The 10,460-nt window shown below is 38.5% G+C and overlaps 1 protein-coding gene across 1 annotated transcript in view; it reads left to right on the top strand.

The window, feature by feature from the left end:
• Nucleotides 1-10,460, top strand: part of LOC103207551 (phospholipid-transporting ATPase ABCA3-like) — a 227,440-nt gene that overhangs the window by 31,743 nt on the left and 185,237 nt on the right. The gene's annotated exons all lie outside the window — the stretch shown is intronic.

Genomic DNA, 10,460 nt, shown 5'->3' with positions numbered 1-10,460 from the left:
TGTCCTGACTTCTCCTTCCGTTGGCATCGATTGTAGAACCAAGCAACGTGAATTCCTTGACAACCTCAATCTTCTCTCCATTTATTGTGATGCTGCTCCTTGGTCCAGTTGTGAGGATTTTTGTTTTCTTTATATTGAGAAGTAATCCATACTTCAGACTGTATTCTTCAACCTTCATCAGTAGGTGGCTTAAGTCATCCTCACCTTCTACCTTCTAGTCAGTGGTTTACTCTCTCTACCCCTCCCACCCTTAGTCATCATCAAATAATGTTTCTTTTTGTATGAAAACCTTTTTTTTTTACTTTTTATAATAGTGATCTTGCACAATATTTGTCCTTTTGTGATTGACTAATTTCATTCAGTGTGTCCCTAGATTCATCCATGTTATACTTTGCAGATTTGTCATTATTATTTAATGTTGGGTGGTAGTCTACTGTGTGTGTACCACAGTTTGTTCATCCATTGATTGGCATTTAGGTTATTTCCATCTTTTTAATATTGTGTATAGTGCTGCAGTGAACATGTGTGTGCATGTATATCTTTATATCATGGCTCTTATTTCTGTAGGATATCTGTCTAGTAGTGGGATTGCTGGATCATGTGGTGTTCCCTGCAAATGAATATCCAGGTTTGCCTGCATGGTTTGTTAAAGAGACTCAATGGGCTTTTGGTCCTCTGTCAAAAATTAGCTATCCATAAACCAAAACCAAACTCACTGCCATCAAGTCGGATCTGACTCACAGCAACCCCTCCTTGGGCTTCCGAGGTGGTATCACCATGGAAGTAGATTGCCCAACCTTCCTTCCAAGGAGTGGCTGGTAGGTTTGAACCACCAGCCTTCTGGTTAGTAGTCAAATGCCTTAGGCACTATACCACCAGAGCTCCCTAGCTGTGCATAGGTATATGGATTTACTTTTAGGTTCTCAATTCTGTTCCATTGGTCTGTGTGTCTGTTCTTATACTATTACCAGGTCATTTTGACTACTGTGGCTCCATAGTAGGTTTTGATGTCTGAAGTGTGAGGCCTCATAGTTGATTTTTCTTTAGTAGAGCTTTGTTTATCTGAGGTTACTTTCCTTTCCATATAAAGTTGCTGATTATGTTTTTCCGTCTCTTTAAAAAATGATGATAGACATTGCATTATATATGTAGATTGCTTTGGGTAGTACTGACATTTTAACAATATTACGCCTTCCTATCAATGAGCATGGTATATTCTCTCTTTTATGTATGTCTGTCTTGGTTTCTTGTGGTAGTGCTTTGTAGTTTTCTTTGTGTAGCTCTTTTTTGCATCTGCTTAGATTTATTCCTAAGTACTTCATCTTTTGAGTGGCTGTTGTAAATGGTATTATTTTCCTGGTTTGTATTTCAGAGTTCTCTTCATTTGTGTAAAGGAATCCGAGCTGACTTTTTGTATGTTGATCTTGTACCCTGCCACTTTGCCAAATCTTTCAGTTAGTTCCAGTAATTTTCTTGCTGAGTCATTAAGATTTTCTACATATAGGATCATATCATCTGCAAATAGTGATAGTTTTACTTCTATGCCAATATGAGTGCCTTTTATTTCCCTTTCTTGCTTATTGATCTAGCTAGGACTTCCAATACAATATTGAATAGGAGTGGTGATAAAAGGACATCCTTATCTGGTACCCATTCACAAGGAGAATGCTATCAGTCTCTCTCCATTGAGATTAATGTTGGACATTGCTTTTGTATATATTTACAAGAAATATTCAAGAAAGTTCTTCATGCTGAAATCAAGTGACACCAAATTGTAAGTCATATTGATAGAAAGAAATGAAGAGTACTGCAAATGATTGATATGGAGGTGAACATAAAAGATTCTATAATGCATCTTTCTTTTAGAGACATGTAACTGAATAAATCAGTAATTGTAGCACTGCATTGTTGGGTATATAACATATGTTGTTGTTAGTTGACATTGAGTCACCTCTGACTCATGCCCTTATGTGTAACAGAACAAAACGTTGCCCGGTCCTGTGCCATCTTCATGACCATTGGTATGTTTGAATCTATTGTGGCTGTTGTGTCAGTCCATCTCATTGAGAATTTCTCTTGTTTCTGTTGGCCATCTACTTTAACAGACATGATGTCCTTTTCCTAGTGGTTGGTCTTTCCTGAGGATGTGACCAAAGTGATCAAGTCAAAGTCTTACCATCCTCACTTCTAAGGAACATTCTGATTATATTTCTTCTAAAACTGATTAGTTCTTTTGGACATCCAGGGTATATTTGGTATTCTTAACTAACACCACAGTTCTAATGTATCAGTTATTCTTCTGTCTTTTTTCATTATCCAGCTTTTGCATGCATATGAGGCAGTTGAAAAGACCAAACATTAGTGAGGATCAGGCACACCTTAGTTTTCAAAGTGACATCTTTGCTTTTTAAAACTTTAAAGAGTCCTTTGCAGCAGACTTGCCCAGTGGTAAACATAATGCACTTAATGAATGCTACCAATACATACTCGTTTTACCTGATTTTGAACTCCGTATCATGTTTATGATAATCATTTCTATTAGTATGTGTTCTGGTAATTTGTTAATTCTTAGTGCTTTGTATTGTTCCATTGGGTGAATGTGCCACAGTTTGTTTACCCATCCTACTGTTGATGTGTATTTACTTCATATCCTTTTTACAAACACATATTCTTGGTTTTACCGTAGTTAAATTTATTGGTCATTTATGCTATGTGTCTTTTACATCTTGTTTAATAAGTCATTCATTATCCCAAGATCATATTTTGTATTTTTTACCACTTGTATCCAAATGCTTTAAATTTTGACCTCCAGAGTCTTATTCTTTCTAAAGAGGTATAGTAAAGCATTATTTTATTACTGGAAAACTATACATTCCAGTTATTTTTAATGGCAATAATAGACATCTTTTTTTTCCATCCTAACATAAGTGGAAATGCTTTTAACCCATTGAGATGTTGCATGAAACTTTGTGTTCAAACTAAGGCCCAAATATGATAACAATACCTGATAAATGATTACATCTATGGCCCACACCATTCTTATGTGTTGCTGTGATGCTGGAGGCTTTGGAGAATGCTGAATCCATGTTCAGCAGGTATTTCAAATACTAGCAGGGTCATCCATGGTGGGTAGATATCAGCAGAGCTTCCAGACTAAGACAGACTAGAGAGAAGGATGTGGCAGCCTACTACTAAAAAAACTGACCACTCTCTTAGGCTGGGTTCTCTAAAGAAGCAAAACTAATGATGCTTAGAGAGAGGGAGAGAGAAGTTTATCTCAAGAAAGTGGCTCATTCAGTCATAGAGGTTGGCAAGTCCCAAGTCTGTGGGTCAGACATCAAGCTACAGGCTTCTTCTGATTCACTCAGCTGCAGAGGCTGATGAACCCAATTTCAGCAGGCAGTATAGGAGGCTGCTGGCTTTGGAGAATCTGAATCCAAGATCAGCAGGTAAAATGGCAGATTGTTGGCTCACAGGCTGTGAAGGCAACAATCCCAAGATGCAGGACCAAGATCCAGCAGAAAAGCCAATGGAAATATATATATGTAGATAGATAGACACACACACACACACACACCCCAAATGACACCACTGAGGGAACTCTCTTATCATGGATACAGTTACGTTATACCAGATCTCATCATGGAAGATGACTACATCATAACAGCTTAAACTACTTAGAATGGTAGTTCACCCAAGGTGACACACAACCTTAACTATCACAGCCACTGAAGTCCTTAAGAATAGCAGTGACACATTGTCTGATATAGTGCCAGAATATGAGCCCCTCAGGTTGGAAGGCACTCAAAATATGACTCGAGAAGACCTGTCTCTTCAAAGTAGAGTTAACTTTTATGACATGGATAGAGAAAAGCTTTCAGGATCTTCATTTTCTGATGTGGCATGACTCAAAATTAGAAGAAAAAGCTACATATATCCATTAATCAGAAGGTGGAATGCATGAAATATGAATCCAGAAAAATGAGAAGTTGTCAAAAATAAAATGGAATGCATTAAACATTGATATCCTAGGTATTAGTGAACTGAAAGGGACTGGTATTGGCCGTTTTGAATGGACAGTCATGTGATCTACTGTGCCAGTAGGACACATTGAAGAGGAATGATGTCACATTCATAGTCAAAAAGAAATTTCAAGATCTATCCTGAAATACAATGCTGTCTGTGGTAGGATAATATCCATATGCCTACAAGGAAGACAAGTTAATACTACTACTGTTCAGATGTACATACCAACCACTAAAGCCAAAGATGAAGAAATTGAAGATTTTTTACCAACTTCTGCAGTCTGAAACTGACCAAACATGCAGTCAAGATGTATTGGTAATTACTAGTGACTGCATTGTGAAAGCTGAAAGCAAAGAAGCAGCATTGGTAGTTGGAAAGTATGGCATTGGTACTAGAAATGACCCCAGAGATCACATGATAGAAGTTTGCAAGACCAATGACTTGTTCCTTGCAAATACCTTTTTCAACAACATAAATGTTGATTATACATGTGGACCTTGCCAGATGAAACACACAGGAGTCAAATCAACTCCATCCATGGAAAGAGGCAATGGAGAAACTCAATGTCATCAGTCAGAATGAGGCCAGGGGCCGACCATGGAAACAGACCTTCACTTGCACATAGTGCAAGTTCAAGTAGAATCTAAAGAAAATTAAACCAAGTTTATGAGAGCCAAGTTAAGATCTTGAGTCTTAATGACTTACCTCAATTTACAGACCATCTGAAAAATACATTTGATGCATTGAATACCAGTGAGCAAAAAACAGATGATTTGTGGGATTACATCAAGGATAGCATACATGAAGAAAGCAAAAGGTCATTAAAAAGACAGGAAGGAAAGAAAACACCGAAATAGTTGTCAGAAGAGACTCTGAAACTTGCTCTTGAATGGAGAGTAGCTAAAGTGAATGGAAGAAATGTAAAAGAACAGAAGATTTCAAAGGGCAGTTCAAGAAGACAAATTATTATAATGAAATGTGCGAAGACCTGAAGTTAGAAAATCAAAAGGGAAGAAGATGCTTGACATTTCTCAAGCTGAAAGAACTGAAGAAAAAATTCAAGCCTCGAGTTTCAATACTGATAAATTCTATGGGCAAAAGAAGATGGAAGGAATACACACAGTCACTGTACCAAAAAAAATTGGTCAAAATTCTATTTCAGGAAGTAACATACAATCAAGAACCAATGGTATTGAAGGAAGAAGTCTAAGCAGCACTGAAGAAATCAGTGAAAAACAAGCCTCCAGGAATTAATGGAGTATCCATTAAGGTATTTCAACAGAGTGATGCACACTGGAGGTGCTTACTCATTTATGCCAAGAAATTTGGAAGACTTCTACCTGACCAACCTATTGGGAGAGATCAATATTTGTGCTGATTGCAAAGAAAGGTGAACAGAATGTGGGAATTTTTTTAACAATATCATTACTAGCACAAGCAAGTGGAATGCTGAAAATAATTCAAAAACTGTTGCAGCAGTATGTAAACAGGGAATGGCCAGAAATTCAAGCCAGAAGCAGAAGAGGATATGGAATGAGGGGTATCATTGTAGATGTCAAAGGGATCTTGAGTGGAAGCGAAGAATGCCAGAAATAGGTTTATCTGTATTTTATTGACTACGCAAAGGCATTCAACTGCGGATCACAACAAATTATGGATAATATTGCAAATAATGGGAATTCCAGAACACTTAATTGTGCTCATACAGAACCTATACATAAACCGAGAGGTAGTTCGAATAGAACAAGAGGATACTGCATGGTTTAAAATCAGGAAAGGTATACATTGAGGTTGTATGCTTTCACCATCCTTATTCAGTCTGTTTGCTGAATCTAGGAAGCTAGAGTATATGAAGAAAACATGGCATCAGGATTAGAGGAAGACTCATTAACAACCTGAGATATGCAGATGAAACAACCTTGCTTGCTGAAATTGAAGATGACTTGAAGCACTTACTGATGAAGAACAAAACCTTCAATATGGATCACACCTCAACATAAAATGAAAATCGTCACAACTGGACCAATAAGCAACATCAGGATATATGGAGAAAAGACAGAAGTCAAGAATTTCATTTCATTTGTTTCCACAATGAACATCCCAGCAGTCAGGAAATCAAAGGACATATTACATTGAGCAAATCTGTTGCAAAGGACTTTTTTAAAGGATTAAAAAGCACCCTTTGAAGACGAAGGTGTGCCTGACTCATGTCATAGTATTTTCAATCACTTCTTATGAATGTGAACTTGGAACCGTGACTAAAGAAGACCACAGAAGATTGATGCCTTTAAATTATGGTATTGGCAAAGAATATTGGATATGCCATGGACTGCCAGAAGAATCAACAAACCTGTCTTGGAAGAAGTGCAGACAGAATGCTCTTTAGATACGAGAATGGTGAGACTTTGACTTACTTTGAACTTGTTATCAGAAGGGACCAGTCTCTGGAGAAGGATATCATGCCTGGTAAAGTAGGGAAGACCCTCAATGAGAAGATTTAACACACTGGCTGCAACAATGAACTCAAACATAACAACGCTTGTGAGGATGGTGTAGGACAGGGCAGTGTTTTGTTGTGTTGTACATAGTAGTTGGAACCGACTTGACAATACCTAACAACAACAAAGGACAAAGGCTCATGGTGAAATTGATCATTTTTAACAAATGAGGTTTCCTGTAGGCCCACCTAGTAAACTTCCATTCCTAAGTTTTTGACTAGAACTATGGCCAGTGACCACATTTAGCTACAAGGATATTGAAGGGATTTATCTGGGCACATTGCCACCTTGAACAAAATTAGGATTCTGTTAGTATAAAAAAGGGAGAATGAGTATAGAATATGTAACTAGCTGTGTTTGCCATATCAAGATACTGCAGTAGTCTAAGGAGCACTGATGATGTAGTGCCTAAGGCATTTGACTGCTAACCAGAAGGTTGGTGGTTCAAACCCACCAGCTGCTCCACAGGAGGAAGATGGGGCAATCTACTTCCATAAAGATTTACCACCTCAGTGGAATATTTTGGAAAAGGATAGTAATAGTGGTGGCACAACATCATGAAAAGTGTCATCAATGTCCCTGAGCTGTAGTTATGTGGGCAAATGTCTTGTGTATGTTTTCACCAAAGTAGAAGTAAATAAAAAATACCACTTCAAAAACCCAATTTGGGGGGGCAGGGTGTCCACAATGAGTCAGAATTGACTCAATGACAGGGAGTTTGGTGGTGGTTTTTTTTTGTTTGTTTGTTTGCAGTAGTCTAAGAGCCAGTGTATCAAGAAGTCTTGAAACACTGGCAGTTCATATCATCCAGTGGCTTTGTGAGAGAAAAGGCCTGGCTGTGTGCTCTTGTAAAGGTTACCGCCTACAAAACTCTGTGAGACAGCTCTGCTCTGTCACATGGGTCACTGTAAGTTGGAATCAGTTTGATAGCACCAAACCCAACAGTGTATAATACCAATGAAACTCTAGCCATAGGAAGAAGACAAACAACCAAAATCATGTATATATCAAGTATAAGTTAATTATACCTGTGTTGAGAAGATGCCCCCTTAAGTCAGAGGCAGCTATTGACAGACATAGCAAATACTGTATTGATGGTGGCAAAACATTCAGTATTGAGGACCCACCCTGGTCACCTCCAAGTCCACTCTGTAGACAGAATGGAAGGAAAGGTGAAGAATCAAGAAACTTTGACCCCAGAAAGCTGTGTTGCAAGGTGGGTGAGAACCACTGGGAACTGCTTTAGTGTTAGAGTTGCAGGGACATTTTCCCCGAGTGGTGGTCTTCATGATCATCATTTTGGAATGGCTACATACCCACTGCCATTGAGTCAGTTCCAACTCATGGCAACCCCCATAGGGCTTCCAAGGCTATAAGTCTTAACAGAAGCAAATGGCCTCATCTTTTTGCCATAGAGCAGCTGTTGGGTTCAAACTGTCAACCTTCTGGTTAGCAGCCGAATGCCACCAGAGTTCCTTAACAGTTACATGGCAAGGCTTTAAATAGCTTCCCCATTGTGTAAATATTTTTCATCACCAGTTATAAGAAACTGAACAGCCTTATGCCTCTAGCTTTTTATTTCTTCACAGTTGTTTCATCCTCCACCCTACAACACATACCACATCCCCTTAGGTTATATTACTGGAAGTAGGCTTAGCAAATATACAGTACTGCTTTACCAAAAAGGAGTGCACTAGATTGAAATGTAACCAAAAATACTTGTTCAATTAAAAAAAAACAACTCTGTATTGAACATGTTACAATAAATTTTTTTTAAAAAAACCTATGGACAGCCTTATACATCTTCATCTTGTCTCATTAAGTGGAGATACTGCTATTGTAATTGTTCTTAAAGCAAAATTTGAAAATTGTCCTTTGAAGTTAAAATATAAACTAATTTTAGAGAATTAGCTTCCAATCAGTTTATTCTTGAAGATTTCCAGTAGGAGATAAGGACTCATAAATAAGTAGAACTAGAAGAAAGGTTAAGGGTATATGTAAGTATTTTTATACAGGTGTTCATTTTATCCATTAAAATCCTATATCTCTATTATATCAATAACAAATATCCCAAAATAAAATATAACTTGAGATGTAAATACTGATTTTAATCTCAATGAAGTTATATTATTTAACTATTAATAATTTATGAATAATATTCAGTATCAGTTAAAATATTCGTGTATTTTCTTTTTCTTGGTTCATAGATTGGAATTCTGTAATGAACTTGTGCAGTTAATTCTAACTGTAATGCTAATGGACAGGCCATTTTACATCAAATGAAAACAGACTATAAAACTATAAGAAATGGTATACATGTACTCATTTGGGGACAGCAAGAACTAGAAATTGTAGCTCTATGATTTCATTTTTGTTGAAGTATAATGTCTGGAGACAGTAATATAGTTTGAACAGGAATCAGCTGAACATAACAAGCAAGCAGGAGTTGTATCTAGTACTGAACTGTCTTATTTGTAAATACAGCTCCACTATAGTTCTGCTTCCTTTCTTTCAGTTGTTGTTGCTCTTCAGTCCTGTTGAGTCGGTTCCAACTTACAGCGACCCTGTGTACAGCAGAAGGGACACTGCCCAGTCCTGCACCATCCTCCCAATCCTTGCTGTGCTTGAACCCATCACTGCAGCTACTGTGTCAATCCATCTCCTTGAGGGTCTTCCCCTTCTTCACTGACCATGTACTTTCCCAAGCACAGTATCTATCCTTCTCCAGGGAGTGGTCCCTTCTGACAACATGACCAAAATGGGTGAGATGAAACCTGGCCATTCTCACTTCCGAGGAGCATTCCAGCTACACTTCTTCCAGAAGAGGTTTGTTCATTCTTCTGGCAGTCCATGGTATTTTCAGGATTCTTCGCCAACACCACACTTCAAAGGCATCAACTCCTGGGTCATCCTTATTCATTGTCCAGCTTTCACATGCATATGAGGCTGTTGAAAATACCATGTCTTTGGTTAGGCGCACCTTAGTCTTCAAAGTGATATCTTTGCTTACGAACACTTTAAAGAGGTCTTTTGCAGCAGATTTGCCCAGTACAGTACTGTTTTGGTTACCTAGTACCTCTCTGACAGGAATATACAACAAATGGGGTGGCCTTAACAAACAGTTTATTCTTACAATCTGGAGGCTTTAAGGCCAAGTTCAAAGTGCCAGGCTCTAGAGGCTGGATGAAAGCCCGTCAGCCTTGAGCTTCAGCTCTGCCTCCTGCTCCCGGCCCACTGAAGCTAGAGGTTGTTCTTCACTCAGCTGCTGGCTGCTGAGGCCAACAAACCCAGGGTTGACAAGTGATAAGGCACAGTCCCAATATTACCAAACCACATGGCAGGCCATTAATTCAAGTCCATTAAATGTCCCAAGATCAACAGCATGGCGGGCTACTGAACAACGACTCGGCTACATGCAGGGTTCAAGAGTGCCATAAGCTAGAGCTCATTCCCCAAGGCTTCTCCTTCCATACAGGAAGCAGACCATATCCTTAAGGCAGCTCCTCAGCTCTTCACAGTAGATTCCACCATGGAGTTGAGTTCATCCAGCTGCCTAGCCACTCAACCAGCCCCAGCCAAGTTGACACACAAACTTAACTACCACAAATACGATGTCTGATTTCCTGACTGCTTCCTCAGTGGGTGTTGACTGTGGATCCAAGTTAAATGAAATCCCTAGCAACTTCAGTCTGTTCTCCATTTATCATGACATTGCTAATTGGTTCAGTTGTGAGGATTTTTGTTTTCTTTATTGTTGAGGTGTAATCCATACTGTAGACTGTAGTCTTTGATCTTCATCAAAAGTGTTTCAAGTCATCTTCACTTTCAACAAGCAAGGTTCTGTTATTTGTATATCGCAGGTTGTTAATGGTTCTTTCTCCAGTCCTGATGCCACATTCTTCTTCATATAGTCCAGCTTCTCAGATTATTTGCTCA

This window comes from Orycteropus afer, unplaced genomic scaffold (assembly GCF_000298275.1).
Source record: "Orycteropus afer afer isolate SDZICR_OR568_19922 unplaced genomic scaffold, OryAfe1.0 scaffold00376, whole genome shotgun sequence".
NCBI lineage: Eukaryota > Metazoa > Chordata > Mammalia > Tubulidentata > Orycteropodidae > Orycteropus > Orycteropus afer.
The sequence above is the reverse complement of the archived record's forward strand: the minus strand, read 5'-3'. Positions and strand labels throughout refer to the sequence as shown.